Here is an 18,878-nt window from a genome sequence, read left to right on the forward strand (position 1 = left end):
CTGTTGTGGGATGTAATAATGAACATAGTAGTTTTCACTTACTTCCGACATCAGAGCCACTGAACGCAGTGGATGGATTTTATTTACGTTGGAAAGGCGCCACTCAAAATTCCAAAATACATTTATGTTTGCGCGAATCATTTTTTGACTGACTGTTTTGAGAACGAGGGTCAATTCAAAGCAGGTCTTGCTTCAAAGTTAATCCTCAAGTGTGGGTCGTTGCCTGTTTTTTGAGCAAATAGTCATTTCAGTCGATGTCAGCCAATTCAATAACAAATGCGTCTAAAGTTGTTGTCGTCGTCGTAGAATGTCTGTGTATATAATTTAAAACTTGTTTGTATAGTGTGTATCTAACGTAACATTACTTAGCAAACGTTATCACAGTATTTGTGTTTGTAGTTTCAAAAAATTTGCGAACGTTATCACAGCGTGTGTGTGTGTGTTGCACATCCATAATTGCAAAGGGGACGCGATTAAAACTCTACAAGTACATAAATGTATCAAATAACCATTCAGAGACGTCCTGCTCCATTCTCAATTGTGTTTCTTCTGCCGGAGTCTCTTCATCATCTGGGTCTGATTCCGGTTCAAACATGTACGGCTGAATGCCATACAAAACAGCGGGTCTCTCAATCTCAGCCATTCTGCTTCTACAGACTGTTTATTGCCATAGGTATGCAAGTTACGCCCTCATCCAAAGGCAGGGCGGGGATATGCAGCTCATTTATATTTAAGGTGGTACACACCAAAACAGCTCTTTTTAAAACAGGCCCCAAAAATGACATTTTCAAATGGTTATAATAAATTAATTGTGAGGTATTTTGTGCTGAAACTTCACAAATACATTCTGGGGACACCCAAGACCAATATTACATCTTGTAAAAAGGGGCATAATAGGTGCCCTTTAAGGATGTCCAAAGGTGTCAGTTTATTTATTTGCGTTTCCGAACTTACCTGTTGTTATACAATCATTGGATAACTTTTTCACACTGCTTGCTCTTCTCACTCACTCTCTATCTATCTCCCCCTGAGCAGACAGGATGGTGGAAATTCATTGATCTAATGATTAGAGGAACAGTTTTTCCTCACCGTATCTGTGTGCATGCTTCATATCTGTGGGCATAATTACTTTATACTGAATTCATCATGCCTCTTTTTCCTTACTCCATTCCATCTAATCCTCATTATAAAATAGCTGTATTCCATATTCCTTACTTCAAAGTGTACACTGTGTTCTTTGCTTCTTAACACTAGTAACATTTCTTCACTGTTATTCCTAAATATAATCATAATAATTATTCACACTTGTCCAAAATTACTGCTTCACAGGCATTTTATGGGCTGCATTTAAGGCATATTACTATCGAATGTGACAGTCATCCTTATATAGTTTTTGTTACTGTTCACTTAGAGGCCTGTGCTGGTCCATCTCCATCAGCAGAAACTGCAAAAACACCAGATCCTCCACATCATCAGCCACCAGCTGAGCTTCCATGTCACTGAAAAAATCATCTTTCACCTTTCCAGCATGAGTGGATCCGGAACACACTATTTAAGGCCAACCTGCGAACCGGTAAGCCAGAACTAGTGGCCCAGCTGAAGCTTTGGTGGTATCCTCCTCAGCCCCCTTTAATTCATACTCAGCCACCTGCCTCACCTGACCTCTTCTTCTTTCGGCCCCTTTTCTTATGGATGCCGCAGAAGATGTGGTTATTTCCTCTTGTCTGTGTTCGCCCAGGCTGTGGTAAGCACAGACTAACAGCGGCAGGACTTTACCGTACTGTGCGCAAGGTCTTGGACATTGACGGGTGGTATGACCTTGCCACTGAGTATCCTGAGTATCTGGAGTGCAAAAGCTGCAAAAAGAAGTATCCTGCCTGGTCCAAGGATATCTTAGAACAGCTGGATATGGACCTCCGCAGTCCGTTTCCAGCTTTGTTGACATACAGGTAATTCATAATGGCAGTCATTCATTATTAGGTGCTTTTATTTGTGTTATTTTTTTACCAACCAAAGCATTTGCATGGTTATACTGTTGTTTCCTTAGATACTCATGTGAAAACTGGGTGCTGAGGATGATGAGGCAACAGTTTGACTCAGCTTTACAAGAAGCTGATGGAACAGCACAGTGAGGCATGGACACAGCATGTCCTGCAGTACCTGACTGCCTGCGAACCATTCACAAGGTCCTCCCCTGTGTTTGCTGAGCCTCCCATTTTACCTACCCTACCTAAACCTAAGTGGCTGTTAGCCATGTACGCCAGGGATGTTCTGGGGCGACTGCACGAGGTCAAGGCCAAAATTACATCTGTCTTTGGCTGTGATACAAAAAAAGCCCTCTTTATATCCAGAAATTTGCCAGATATGGATATATGTGTGTACACAATGAACACGGTTTTTGACCCTTTTATTTTTCCCAATAGGTAACAAAGAAACTTGCCAGTGCTGCTTCAGGAACAGCTGGCTGGTGCACAAATGTTGGAAATGATCATGGCCAAGTCCTTGTCTCTGTGCTGACATCCGCCGACAGACATGGACTGGACCCAGGGGCGGACTGGCCATCGGGAGCACCGGGACATTTCCCGGTGGCCTGATGGTCATTCTGGCCTGCCGGCTGCCGCTGTGACTGACGTGCAATAGGCTGTATGCAACTGCGAATTAATTGAAGCACTTATGAATCTACGAATCAGGCGATCGCGGAGTGAAAATGACACCACCACATGACCCAACATCAGCGAAGCACTGCCTAATCGGCTATACCCAGAGGCAGGCTTTATCTTGAAAAATAGTGCAAAAAATGGAGCGTAAACGCAAAGGAGGAGCAGAGAGAGAACGCATAAAAAGGAGAAAAGCCCTGGCCACAGACGCAGCAAGTTGCTGCAAAATCCCAGTCATGTTCGCCGGTAAGGGAACAGGTCTGTCAGAATTACATTTACATAATATTTACCAGGGGTGGGGGAAAAAATCGATCCGTTTGGTTCTCCACACTCGGTTCGGCACGCGCTCGGACCGCTGTTCAACTTAAATCTGACGAAGCATCTGTAATATGGTTTAATATAAATAACACGTAAAACAATCAGGGTTCAGTTAATATATGTTTCTGTTGATGGATGAACATTCTGGGTTCCCAGACATTACAACAGCGATGAAAAAAATAAATAAAACCGTGGACAAACCATTCACTCTTGTTAAATACGAACACTGTATCAGTGCATTCTCTTAAAGTGACAGTCTTTATTTTAATTGAACAGCAACAACGAAGAAATCACTCACTGCTCTTGATTAAAAAGCTTTTGTAACTTTAATAAAGAATAATCTTTAATGTATAGTCCAAAATGCAATGCTGTTTTACATTATTACTTTATTCAATTTCTGTACCTAAAAACTAATGCTAGACCTCCCTAAAAAAAAAAACTTAAGTCAGTTTATTTTATTTGTATCTTTAATCTATTATATATAATTGTGCTGTTTTTGTAGTTAGAATATTCTAAATAATATGAGAAAATATATATATATATATTTGAAAGTATAGTTTTCCGATAAATATAGCACATACAACGCCGTTGTAACAACGGTACCGAAACCGTGACTCTAAAACTATGAAACAAACCCGAACCGTTTGTTTGTGTTTGTGTTGTTTTTGTTTGTGTTTCTGATACTTTTGATATACTTGAGTTGAGCATTGGAAATATATAAAATATAAATATTTTAACATGTGAATATGTATCTTTTATTATCCCTTCTTAAAATGTGTAAGCCAATTTTATATTTGTCTTTGGTGTGGTAGTATAGATGGTCTATTCCTAGTGAGTTTTTGAGGGTTTACCTGTTTAGTTCTACCTGTTACATCAACTAACAGGGTTACCCTATAAGTTTAGCAGGCTGGTGGACACATGAATTTGGTGGTGGTGACTGCAGCAGCAGAGGTGGCCTGGGGTGGAGTCAAATTCCCGGCCTGATTTACTGTCCCAGTCCGCCACTGACTGGACCCCATGGCAGCTGGCCTGATGAAACGCTACCGGGAGGCAGGAAAGGCAGCCCCAAAAGTGATGTAAGTGGACAGAGATTGCTGCAGTCAGCACGGCCAGTCTCGGGTGAAGGTCATGTTTTCGGATTGGGATGAGCTTGAAGTGTGCCTTGACATCTGGCATTTCATGCGGCGATTTTCTGCAGGTGTAACCACAGAGGCTCATCCGCTCTACGGGATCTTCATGGCATGTCTGTCCATGTGTATCTTTCAGAGGGATCCAGAGGATGTGGCTGCTCTTCGCCGTGCAAAGGAGGGTGAGCTGGCGGCAATGAAGACTGGCCACATCTCAGAAAAGGTGGTCAGTGCTCACATTACCTGGAGTTGGCACTGCACTGCCGGAGGAGGACCAGGGACGTGGAGGAGACCACCAGATTGTTTGGGGCACTGATTGATCTGTTGACATGTCACTTTGGTTACTTTGGTTATAATGACAATAATTTTTAACATAATTACATAACTCTATTACATGTAACCTGTTACTTCATAACACCTCATGTGTAGTACATATGTGACATTTAAAACTCTTTGTTTATTTAACTTTTAGGAACCAGTGCCAGTGATGCACATTTTCAGGCCTATCTCCTTGAGGGCTTAATGCGTTGGAATGATGACCGGATGGAAGACGCCATAAAAGGAGCCTCCACCCTCCGGTCATATGGCAGTGCCATGAGAGAGGCTGTGGAGCAGCTTAGCCAAACAGTCCTTGGGAAGCCCTGGGATGAGCGCCATCACCCTCCTGGAGCATATACAGGCACAAAATTCATTAATTTGTCCTTTTGTATTCTACTAAGTTATCTATTTAGCCTTTAACGTACTAGACAAAACGTTAAGAACAATACATTTTTTTCCATTTTATTCCTGTAGGCGAATTGCTGGGAATGGAGTACCTTTACAGCCAGACAGGCAAAACACTGACTCCAGTGCTCCAGAACCCAGAGAAGGAAGACAGGCTAGTGGGGGAAGTTGATGACCAGGATCTGCAAGATGAGGGGTTTGCAGAAGAGATCATGGAGGACATAACAGTTCCAGTGCTGTATGAGGATGACCCCTGCCGTGATCTCGCAAACAGCCCCTCATCTTTGCCTCTGCCTCAGTCCCCAGCATCACTGGCTGAGGACAGCATCTTGCCCCTGCCCCATCAGTGTTGTCGCAGCCATCTGACACTGGAAGCAGTATCTCGGAGGCTCAGGTAAGACACTTTAAGGGCTTTATTTAATTTCAATCTTGTTTTATTCAACATATATTAACATTAATCTGCATTTACTAGGGAGCAGTCATTGGACCCGATGACATCGCTGGGTGGGACAAGGTCCAGGATCTGGCTGGTTACCTGGTGGGTCTTTTTGAGGCTCCTTACCTCACTGACCTGCAGGTGACAGAGGCCATCCAGCTGTGGACAGCTCACACTGATGTCGATAAACAGCGGGTCAACTATCAGCCTCGACATCAGCATCATCTGACACATGGGAGCTTTAAGGCACCAAAGCGGTCCGGAGTCACACCGGGTGTGGAGAGTGTGAAACGGTGTCTGATTGGACATCCTGGGGGTCCAGCACAGTGGCCCAGCACCAGCCGGTTGGTTGAGGCCATGTGTATGAGGCTGTGTAATTTACACAAGTCCTCGACCAAGGAGGCTGGAGTTTGCACCCCCAGGTGGTCAAAATCCTCTCGGATTACCACCATATCCGAGAGCTGGTGCTTAACAGTTGCAGGCTGATGGATGAAACAGTGATCCAGCTGTTTGAGCTAAACCAGAGGACACTAATTCAGTCGTAAGCAAGGCACATTATTTGCTTCAAATTAACTGAATACTTCTAAACATATATATAATACAAGTAATTTATTTTCAGGTTTCAACGGCGACAGAAGAACCAGGAATTGAGTGTCCTCACTCAGGGACTGACTCCAACTGACCCAATTGCTGTGGCTAATACGCAGCTTCCTCTGCCAAGGGAAAAATTGGATGAAGCGCCATCAACATCAGGCCCAAAGCATCAATTGGACCTCTTCTGCGACCAGGTCGATAGCCAACTTCTGCCACCAGGGAGTGCCCCATTGCACCTGCCCCCACAGCATCAGGAGTTGTGCAGCCCATTTCAGCAAATGGGTCGTTGTTAGGCACACTATTCCTTAACCCAGACATGACTGTGTCAGTGGTGTTTCCATCTTCTGGTGCTTCGACATCCAGTGCAGGCCCAGCTCCACCTGCTTCTGCGTCTGCTGCACCTGTGTCCCGTTACACCCAGAGGAACAGGCACCAACAGGCCCTGGAGAAAGAAAACGGAGGGGTTACTTTTAACATGTGCAGCAAATGTGGGCAGCCCGAAACTAATGAGTTTGGCCATAGCCGGTATGGTAATGTCACATTTTGCTTGCGTGCCTCAAATGGCAAATCCTTAGATGACCCACTCTTGTATATATTGTATGTACATTTGATGTGTCTTTTGATCAGATAATTTAAATCTGATAGAACATATCAACAAACAAAAACACATTATTGAAGAAACATTTTTATGCATTTTATTTAATCATAAACTTGTAATAATAAATATAAATCAATATAACATCTCATAAATTACTAAATGAATGTGGAGTTGATTGTACCTAACCATACATATTTAGTCAACAGATGGCAGCACAGCTCAGCTGAGACCAACTGTCCTTGGATACTTTGTCGCGCAGACCACAGGTTCGAGTCCAGCCCGCGGAGGGTGACTTGTTTCTCAAGTAACTAAAACTTCTTCATAACGCACAGAAATATAGCCCAAATATTGTTGCAGGGTAAATTTGTCAGCGTATTCCCAATTTTTGTGTCTTAAAAAACAAATGCTGAATTAATATTATAAAATATATAATGAATGTAGTGGTCCCCTGGTGTTGCGTCACTGGTGTTCCCTTTAACAAAAATCTCTTATTTTGAAAAAAAATAATAATTCACACTGATGACATCACTTGACATCGTTCTTCATATTTCCTGAAGATCTATGAAGAAAGGCCAATGGAAAGTCCACTATCTCTTTTCGGTTATGATAAATTTTTAATTAGAAAATCATAATTCCATATGAAGCTTTTAGTTGAAGTCACTGGTGTGACCTACTTTATTGTTAGGGAATTTTAAAAAACTACAATACAAATGGATTAAATTACTTAATTTAGTGAATATACCTTGATTGAAAAAATGTGGATTGATGCCTTGCAGCAGCCATTTTGTAAAATGCATTTTTCATGAAAATTGTCACTGGTGTTACCCGTTTATAGATAAACTTTATTTAAAGCTATTCATTAAGTTCTTTTGCATAAACTAGCACTAAGATTGCGTGATTCTAACTTTTCTTTCTCATTGTTAATCCTCTGTTGGTCAGTTATGGCTAAATTAAGAGTATATTATATGGCTAAATTGAGTGCAGCTGAGAAGCAGCGACTTTACAGACAGCGTATTTTACAGACATTTTTTAAATGTTGTTTATGATCTTTTACTGACTGCTTTCACTAAGTGTCAGTGATAAGTCTTTGTATACCAAATGTAAAAATGTAGTCTCATCTACTTAATTATGGTCGAAGAATAAAGATCTTTGGTTCTATGTATAAGTCACTGGTGATTCATTGTGTCACTGGTGTTACTGTTTTTTGTCTGTCACATTAAATAAAATGTGACATGATAATAATTTTACATCCATTGAATTCTGCTATACTCAATTGCATCATTACTTGTTTATAACTGTTTTTCAAATATTTTCATTGTTATAACAAATACATGGTTGCGCAATTGAATTAACATCATTCAATTACACATTTAACTAACCTGATTAAAATAAAAAAAAGCCACAATCTCCTTGTTTTTTGCATTATCATTATTATTCTGCAACTCTGACTGCATATGCTGAAAAAATTGAGAAATAATATTTCATAAAAACATTTAAAAATGCCAGAGAAGTAAGGTAACAGCAGTGACAAAAAATGGGTACATGCAGTCTTTAAATAATTGCGCAAAAAAAATAAAAAAATCATTAAGGTGTCATTTATGTGTATTCATAAAGTCAAAGTGTAATACAATAATGTGGTCTAAGTTTAAATGTTAAAAAAAGAAATACATTTTAAGACATTTTGTCATACCAAAAGTGGACGTTTCTGTAGAATGACCTGGCATAATTTGGGCATGGGTTCAGAGTGGGCACATTGATGGGCTGAATGTGGGCCCCATTTTGAATAAATTTTGGGGCCCAGTTAGGTTGCCCACATTATTAATTTGAGGGTCCCATATGGGCCACGTTTGGGCTTTATTTAGACCTGTAAAGTTTTGGTTTTTGCAGTTGGTTTTCTTTTTCTTGGTCATTTTCTTTTGTTAAATATAAGTTGTTTTTACATGGATTTTGATCAGATCGATGTCTACAATATTTAACAACAATACTTTTAAATAAAGTCACTTTTCTGTTCATAAAATATGCATAAAATATCATGATGTACAAAGATCAAATTTTTAAAACAGCCTATTGGTCATGAATGCAGGGCCGGCTCTAGCCCTTTGGTTGCCCTTCACATTGTGTCAACATTTTAAGTCTGAAACAAATTACCTGCAAAATCATTTATAAGTAACAGTGCCGCGGATATTCTGTATCATAGCAACAAAGCGTCTCAAAAAATAATTAATTTATGTGTTGTAAAGTGTTTCCCATTTGACTATATGTGATAGTATTGTTTCCTCCACGTTCCAAATAATACTTAAGGACACAGAGTTTGAGAAGATTTAATGTTAATGGATACAAACACTTTAGTTCAGGGGTCTTCAACATTTTTCAGGGCGTGGACCCCTTAGGCGAAAGAGGTAGCCTACGTCTTTATTTATTTATTTTTATGCTGTCTTACATTTGAATAACTAAATTAATGCTATGCCATTTAAGTTATTATATTCTCATTACAATCTAAATTTTATACTGATGCTCAACACACCAGCAAATGACATCTCACCGGAAGCTGGCTTATATTACTATTTGAGCTGGCTTATATTATTGCGTTTTTATTATGTATTTTGATAGTGAATCACGCATTTATATGTACTTTGCAGCGTCTAACTAGCCATCTGTCACAGAAAGCGCCAAAGACCGCTCCCTCTCTTACAATTACTAGAAAACTGTCATCATTTGCAATCTCACAACGTTACCTTTATATGAATAAAGTTATCTACACTGCATAATATCTTACTTACATCGTGTCTTTGGTTTGAGCGGCGAACGGATTATAACAAAGACTATAGAATAACACAAGACATGTCACTCGTATTGTTTTGAATGGGAGAAAGTGTAACGCGCAATATGGCGGAATAAGTCCCGCCTTCAAAATAAGAGCTAATCGCCGACTGGTAAAGTCATCGCATCACTGCAGCGGCCGTTAGAAAATCTAGGGGCACGTTCAAGCTCAAACCTGTGCGCAACGTTTTGCTACGGTTTCCGTGTTGAACGACATGTTTCCTGGAACCGCTGTGCAACAGGTTTGAGATACGTTTTCTCTTGTTTGGTGGGTGTGTCAGAAACGTCAGCCCAATCAGCGGCAACCTGTAAATAAACCACGCGGTATTATAGAGACAGCTCGCACACTGGGTATTAATGTGACATAAAAATACTATACATATTTATATATTTTGCTATTGTATTGTGAAGTGACATTTTAATAAACTTTTCTATTCTCCTTCTTCTTGGAATGTTCTCTTTTATTCTGGATGGCAAGGACAGTGACTGTAACATCCCAGCTAACCAAAATACGTGACTGTTACGTAACTGCAACATAATTTGGTGACCAATCTTTCGTCGTAACTTTGTGACGTTGTCAGTTAGTAACTGCGACGTCGTGGCAACATTGTGTATCAATAGTTGTGTGTTGGTCATCAGTTGGTAATTCTTATATTTATTTATTTTTCTATGGGCGGACATGCAGTAGTTTAACCTAATTTATGTCCTCATTTGCCCAAACTAATGTAAAGGCTATTCCAACAGCTGTGAACGATGAATGCAGACTCGAAATGAATTCAATTCATTTATTTTGAAAAACACACAGAACATGAACAAAACTCCAAATAAAAATAATAAAATACACTCAAACTATAAATAAAAACATATAGCTTACAGCGAAACATAAAATAAAAGCATTCAAGACGTTTTGCTCTCAGTATCATTAAAAACATATGCTATGCTAACGTAACATTTTGCTAACATATATTTCAGACGATCAAGGAAATCACAGAGGTAAAAATATGAACAAAAGTACTTAAAGTAGACTGCGGGTAATGTTACTTAACCAATCTGACGCAGTTGTTGAACTTTATTGCTATAAAACTGACGAGAAACACGGAGAAACGTCGACGCTGTCCTCTCCAGCAGCTTGAACGTTTTCCCGGTTGCCATGGCAACTCTAACGGCCACCTGCACTAACGTAAACATAACAATAAAAAAAGATTTTGCGTCTTTCCAAAGTTAACTTTATACATTTTTATAAAAGCCATTTATTCGTTGTCACCTCGGAAAAATAAATTCTTCTCTCAGAAAAATTAACTTTACACTCTTATCAACATACTGTGGGCACGAGCGCACTCCATTTGTGGAGGTGCGCGCTGTATGTCACGTCACTATATATAAAAAGCAGTCATCCATACTCTGATTTGGTGAAAAGAAACATTTTTTTTTCTTAAGGGGACATTTCAGTCTTGTGTCTGACATTTAATTACACGTTTTATATTGCAAATTCTGGTAATAATAACATATAAAGAATGTGTAAATGATGGTAATGAAATTACGAGCACATGTTACGTTGCCAGTAAGTCATCCCAGCCAGCAATGAAACGTGGGGCCCAGATGGGTTAACTACGGGTTCCATGGGTACTGTGTGGGCATGGGCTTTGGCTGGGTGAAATCAGCGGGTCCCATGTAGGTTTTGTAGTACGAGTCCCACATAGGAAGCCCATATGAGCTGATTACATGGGCCCCATAAGGGACAGGCATGGGCATGGGTTTGAACTGGGAATGCACATATGGGTCCTGCATAGAATTTTTATGGGCCAAGTGGGCATGGGTTTGAACTGGGAACACATATATGGGTCTTGAATGGCATATTTATGGGTGAAGTGGGCATGGGTTTGAACTGGGAATGCACATATGGGTCCTGCATAGAATTTTTATGGGTCAAGTGGGCATGGGTTTGATCTGGGAACACATATATGGGTCTTGCATGATATATTTATGGGCCAAGTTGGCATGGGTTTGAACTGGGAAAACATATATGGGTCTTGCATGATATATTTATGGGCCAAGTGGGCATGGGTTTGAACTGGGAATGCACATATGGGTCCTGCATAGAATTTTTATGGGTCAAGTGGGCATGGGTTTGATCTGGGAACACATATATGGGTCTTGCATGATATATTTATGGGCCAAGTTGGCATGGGTTTGAACTGGGAACACATATATGGGTCTTGCATGATATATTTATGGGCCAAGTTGGCATGGGTTTGAACTGGGAACACATATATGGGTCTTATATATATTTATACAACAGTTCTGTCTGGTTCTCGAATCTGATTGGCTGATAGCCATGCGATATTTCAGCGATATCAGCACTCCTCCTACCTTTTCACCGTTTGTATCACTCCGCTTGAAGTGACCGTCATGGCGGCCGACCAAATCAACCGCAAGCTTTACAAATACTACTTGTTGTACCACAAACTGCAGTTTTAATAGTTTTTAGGCGATAATGTAGTTGTTTAGACCTGAAATATGTGACTCATATTTAATAACAGCGCCTATTTTACAACTTGTTTTGACGATTTTCGGAGATGTGAGCTCCAGGGCGTCAGCGACCGTTCAGTGCTTCTGTAACTGCCGAGAACAGCTTAGTCTCGGCCAGTGACTCGTGGATTTGCCGCTGGCTCTTATAGTGGTTAAACATGAGACATTATTCAATTTGAGTACATAGAACAGGCAATCTTTGGTCTTTATTAATCTATTATTTGTTCCAGAGCAAGTCGAATTGTGCTATGTTAAATTTGATAATAAACGACGTTATGTTACATCATTATATATAGGCTAGCATATTGGCTTCAACTAGACGGGACATATCAGACGAAGACTCTTCTCCGCTCTTCAAATACGTAAAACATTAAACTTTATAAACATAGGGTTCTTTTAGTATGCTTTACAATTTTTTTTTCTAACATCAGATCTTTATTTACCTTTGCATTGCACAGAGATGTCCAAACTGCGTGCGCACTTCATTCACGAGGGGAGGCGGATTAATGTAATAAGGTTTGATTGACAGTTTGAGGATCCAATGGAGATAAGAGGTTTTGTCACAAGCTCTTTAAAATCCTTTTCATTCCTTAAATATTTGTAAAACCCACATACAAGCGTAAATGTTTTTTGTTTTGTTTTTGTTTTTTGAAAATAACTAGTGCTTTGTTTGACTGAACTGTACAATTGTGCTTATTTGTTGTTCAATAAATATTATTTTATATAAATATGTCCATTAGTAAGTAATATGGATTGAGTGAAAGTTACATTAATACGCCATTAGATGGCAGCAACACTTTACAGGAGGAATGAGTCAGTGAAGCACAACAGACTTTTAAATTGAAAGGAACTTTTGCAAGTTGTTTTTAGTGCTGTAGTGTTATACAAACATCGCTTTCCTCAGAGGACATTCAAACGGACTTTTATAATGGATATAATATTATGGACATCGACTTGAAGAATGAATGTAATGCAATACACTGTGTGCAGAATTATTAGGCAAGTTGATTTTCTGATCATATTTTTTTTCCAAGCACATTTTACCAATTCCAATCCACATCAATCTCAGTAACTACTATTAATATTGTTTTTAATCATTTATAAGTGATACATAATTGTTCATGAAGGCTGGAAATGAAAAATGCCCTATATTCAGGTGTGCAGAATTATTAGGCAGGTTTTCTTTTACAGATAAAATGAGCCAAAAAAGAGATTTAACTCAGACTGAAAAGTCAAAAATTATTAAATACTCATGAGAAGGACGCAATACTAATGTAATACTAGAAATTGCAAAGTTAAAGCATGACCATTGGGCAGTGAAATGCTCATTGGGTCAGCGGGGTCATACAAAAACAGCTGGAGAAGCAAAGACACATGTTAACTGCAAAAGAATTAAGGTGAAGAATTAAGTGTGAAACCATCAGGAACCCTTTAGTCTCCAGCGCCACCATTTCCCAGTACTGAAACCTACCTGGAGTCTCCAGGAGTGTGAGGTGTCAGGATCTCAGAGACTTAGGTTAGCTAAAGAATCCTAAAAAATGACCCTCTCTTAATAAGAATCACAAGCTGAAGTGTTATAAAATACATGAAGACTGGGTTTTTATAGGCCTCATAGACAGACAGCTTGAGAGTGACTCCTGAAGGACCAGCACCACATCCTCTTGTACCACTGTGTGAAGAATTTATTTTCCAGAATCTGGCAGTTAGTTTTGGAAGATCATTTAGTCCATCTCTGCAAGATGGACATTTCAGGATAAGAGATGGACTAAAAGTGAACTCCCACACCTTACTGCCAGATTCTGGAAAATAAATTCTTCAAACAGTGGTACAAGAGGATGTGGTGCTGGTCCTTCAGGAGTCACTCTCAAGCTGTCTGTCTATAAGGCCTATAAAAACCCAGTCTTCATGTACTTTATAACACTTCAGCTTGTGATTCTTATTAAGAGCAGGTCATTTTTTAGGATTTTTTAGCTAACCTAAGTCTCTGAGATCCTGACACCTCGCACTTCTGGAGACTCCAGGTAGGTTGCAGTTCTGGAAAATGGTGCCGCTGGAGACTAAATGGTTCCTAATGGTTTCACACTTAATTCTTCACCTTAATTCTTAATTATTTTGAAGGTAACATGTGTCTTTTCTTTTCCACCTGTTTTTGTATGACCCTCTCTTTTTTGGCTCATTTTGCCTGTAAAAGAAAACCTGCCTAATAATTCTGCACACCTGAATATAAGGCATTTTTCATTTCCAGCCTTCATGAACAATTATATATCACTATATAAATTATTAAAAACAATATTAATAGTAGTTCTTAAGATTGATGTGGATTGGAATTGGTAAAATGTGCTTGGAAAAAAAATATGAACAGAAAATCAACTTGCCTAATAATTCTGCACACAGTGTATAATGTATTGTGTTTGCTTTCAAACATGTATTTTACAGAATCTTCCTTCAATTTTTTTCTATAATCTCTAGACCTTTCAGCTGATTTCTTGGGAGCCATTCTGGTTAAAAATTAAGAAAAAATAGTTTTAGGAAGTAAGGCATCTCATTTAAGTTTCATTGTAAAATAACACTATTATGCTTCTTTAACTTAATTTATAAACACATAATATGATATAGCTAGTGACACAGAACATGTCATTACCACCATCACTTGTCATAACCATCACAACAAGTTGTGTGTTGGTAATGACGTGTTGCGGTAATGACATTTTTTTGTTTTTCAGGAAAAAAAGATGCTAGGTCATGGATTTGCTAACATCACTCAACAGCTAGTACAAAAACAACTTTAAATACACATAAATCATGTGAATATATACATATATTTATCACAATATTGCCGCTACAGCATTAATGGTAATGACGCTGAATAAGTCTACTCCATGATCAGAAGGAATTCATGATTAAATTACTTACTTTTTCAGACATCAAATGTCACTGTTCTTCCATGGCTGACATGTGCTCCCCTGCTGGTCTTCATTTCCATTGTTACGGCATAAACAAGTCTTACCCTCAAAAAAATCCTTGTTGTAATCATAGACTGTCGCGGTAATGACAGTATTGTTGTGGACAATACTAAATTGTTAAAAATATTCACAAATTGCACAGATATGAACCCAAATTATGCATCAAGTGCCTTTTTAAGTTACTGTTTAAACATATATTGTGATTTTTTAATGAACTGATAACATTTTATCACATTTTCAGAGCAGACAAGTTTTAAAGTCTGGGTTGGGGACAAGTAATAAATATTATTTGAAATAACTAAACTATTTATTTTATAATATATTATTTTTAACATGAATGTATAATCTGGGGACATAAAAGTTCCCCTAATTGAAGAATCACCCATATATATTTGTTTCAACCTTCATATACTTAAAATATATTTAAATATGTATTTCAGGGGCAGGAAAAATATATTTATATATGAAAATATATTTCAGGGCGCAAGAAAATACATTTCCAATCTTACAGTCGACAATGCAAATGTGCGTGGAAGAAAGTCTTGCGAATAAAACTATCCATTATGTTTGAAGAATTTTGAAAAACATGAATTTCCACATATTTTCCACATTGACACTTTGTTCACATATCTTCCCAAAAAATACCTGTGTAATAGTGATCATGGCACCTCACAAATGTGTGTTTTAGTCTATTACTTATTAATTAATTCATTTATTTATTAATTTAATTGTAATTTATTGTCAGTGTAATATAGCGTTTAGATCTACATCAAATACGAATAAATAGATTAACTAGATAAAAAAGTTTGAAGACAAACTTTAAGTTGGCTTGAAAAAGCTGGTCCAGAATGTTTGAAGTAGTTTTAAAAGTTTAAAGTTTGAAAGTTTGAAGTTTGAAAGTTTAAGTTTAGTAGTTTAGATAGATAGATAGTTAGTCTACTTTAGCACTTAGCTAATCAATATTAGCATGTAGCTATTCACTAGCATGTGTAGCATGTTGGAAGTACAGATTGCTAGCATGAGTCAAAACAGCCAACCGCCATGTCTCTACAATGTTCTGATGCAGAAATATAGATCTTGCAACACGGTTGCTAGGGTACTTTGTTTGGTTGCTAGGGAGTGGCTTGTCAGCTACCAATGATCATAATCCAAAGGCTACTTGACAATATAAACCAACCCCCACGTCTCTACGATGTTCTAATGCAGAGATATAGATCTTGCAAAACGGTTGCTAGGGCACTCTGTTTGGTTGCTATGGTGTTGCTACGCAGTTGCTAGGGTACTCGGGGTGGTTGCTAAGGTGTTGCTATGCGGTTGCTGGGGTATTCGGGATGGTAGCTAGGATGTTGCTATGCGGTTGCTGTGGTAATAGGGGTGGTTGCTAAGGTGTTGCTATGCGGTTGCTAGGGTACTCGGGGTGGTTGCTAGGGTGTTGCTATGCGGTTGCTAGGGTACTCGGGTGCTAGGGTGGTTGCTAAGGTGTTGCTATGCGGTTGCTAGGGTACTCAGGGTGGTTGCTAGGGTGTTGCTATGCGGTTGCTAGGGTACTCGGGTGGTTGCTACGGTGTTGCTATGCGGTTGCTATGGTACTCGGGGTGGTTGCTAGGGTGTTGCTATGCGGTTGCTAAGGTACTCGGGGTGGTTGCCATGGTGTTGCTATGTGGTTGCTATTGTATCCAGGCTGGTTGCTAGGATGATGCCAGGGTGATTTGTGTGGTTGCTATGTAGTTGCCATGGTGTTCTGGGTGGTTGCTAGGTTGGTTTGGGTGGGCGTTAGGTTGTTTTGGGTGGTTGCTATGAGAGTTGATCATAGATAGATAGATAGAGAGATAGATGAGAAGTGATAGATGAGAAGAGAGATAGATGAGAAGTGATAGATGAGAAGAGAGATAGATGAGAAGTGATAGATAGATAGATAGATTAGAAAGAGAAATAGATAGATTTAGTTTGATAGATAGATAGATAGATAGATAGATAGATAGATAGATTAGAAAGAGAAATAGATAGATAGATAGATAGATAGATAGATAGATAGATAGATAGATAAATGAGAAGTGATAGATGAGAAGAAAGATAGATTGATAGATAGATGAGAAGGGATAGATAGATAGATAGAGATAGATAGATTAGAAAGAGAAATAGATAGATAGATAGATAGATAGATTAGAAAGAGAAATAGATAGATAGATAGATAGATAGATAGATAGATTGATTAGAAAGAGAAATAGATAGATAGATAGATAGATAGATAGATAGATAGATAGATAGATAGATAGATAGATAGATAGATAGATAGATAGATTAGAAAGAGAAATAGATAGATAGATAGATAGATAGATAGATAGATAGATAGATAGATAGATAGATAGATAGATAGATAGATAGATAGATAGATAGATAGATAGATAGATAGATAGATAAATGAGAAGTGATAGATGAGAAGAAAGATAGATTGATAGATAGATGAGAAGGGATAGATAGATAGATAGATAGAGATAGATAGATTAGAAAGAGAAATAGATAGATAGATAGATTTAGTTTGATAGATAGATGGATAGATAGATAGATAGATAGATAGATAGATAGATAGATAGATAGATAGATAGATAGATAGATAGATAGATAAAGATATATTAGATAGAATGGAAGTTTGAATGAGTCTCAATGGATTAGAAATAGTACATAGAATGGCAGCTAATAGAGTCTGATGAGCCTCTCCAACTGTCAAAATTTGAATTTTGACAGTTGGAGTTTGAATAGTCTTGGCTCATTTGAACATTCCGTCAATGAAAGTCAATGGGATTTTTCCAAGTTTTGATCAGCTTTTTTAGGAAAACCGTGAGTCTGATCAGTCTGAAAAGATATAGCAACCTGAGTCAGAACAGTCTGAAGGTCTAGTCCGAGTTTGGTGGTTGTAGCTTGAACAGTCTAGGAAGAGATGCATTTAGAAATTTTAGTCTAAGAAGAAGAATAATAACTAGATAAAAAAGTTTGAAGACAAACTTTAAGTTGGCTTGAAAAAGCTGGTCCAGAAAGTTTGAAGTAGTTTTGAAAGTTTGAAGTTTGAAAGTTTAAGCTTAGTAATTTAGATAGATAGATAGTTAGTCTACTTTAGCACTTAGCTAATCAATATTAGCATGTAGCTATTCACTAGCATGTGTAGCATGTTGGAAGTACAGATTGCTAGCATGAGTCAAAACAGCCAACCGCCATGTCTCTACGATGTTCTGATGCAGAAATATAGATCTTGCAACACGGTTGCTAGGGTACTTTGTTTGGTTGCTAGGGAGTGGCTTGTCAGCTACCAATGACAACACTCCAAAGGCTACCTGACAATATAAACCATGGGCGTAGGTTTAGGGGGGGACGCTAGGTACTAGTCCCTATCAATATTTTGATATGACAAATTTGTCCCCACCAATATTTAGCAAGCTCCTTTGCACTGCTATTTGGATCGATTCTAACGGCCAGGACGACGACAGTACAAGAAACGCCGTAATTTGATTGGCGGCGGGGTATCTTATAGGCTACACGCGCGGGCCGGGACTACTTTTGTGCTTGCACTAGCAGCGAGCGGTTGGTGTGTGTGTGCGCGCGCGCATGTTGACGACGCCGACGGTAAGTTACCAGGACTGTCTCTCTACCACATACAAAGGCCAGAGTAAAAATATTTTAATATTCCGTTTTAACTATAATTAGCTAGCCCCACAAATAAACTAGCAGTAGTGACTGACCAGGCTTTCAAATGCAGATTCTACTGTGGAAAATAGTATTAACTGGTGATAGTATGTGTTACCCAGGATGATAGAATGCTAAATTAGCAAGTAACTGAATGTCAATTAGCCAACAGTGTTTTTTTGTAAGTATAATTAGGCTATTAACGTAGCCTATAGTAAATTATGTTTGTTTGTTAATAAACTGTATGGTTGTTCAGCATTTCACATTCCCAGGTATTAACGTGAGTGTACTGGAGGGTAAATAGTGTTTAGAAAAAGGTTATTATATTTATTTATTTAGATTTCCTTGTGGCAGAATATTTTTTGTTAGTGTAATTACTAATGTACATAATTTGTTAATAAAACGTTTGGTTGTGAAGCATTACACAGTCTCAAG

This window comes from Chanodichthys erythropterus, chromosome 8, assembly GCF_024489055.1.
Source record: "Chanodichthys erythropterus isolate Z2021 chromosome 8, ASM2448905v1, whole genome shotgun sequence".
Lineage (NCBI taxonomy): Eukaryota > Metazoa > Chordata > Actinopteri > Cypriniformes > Xenocyprididae > Chanodichthys > Chanodichthys erythropterus.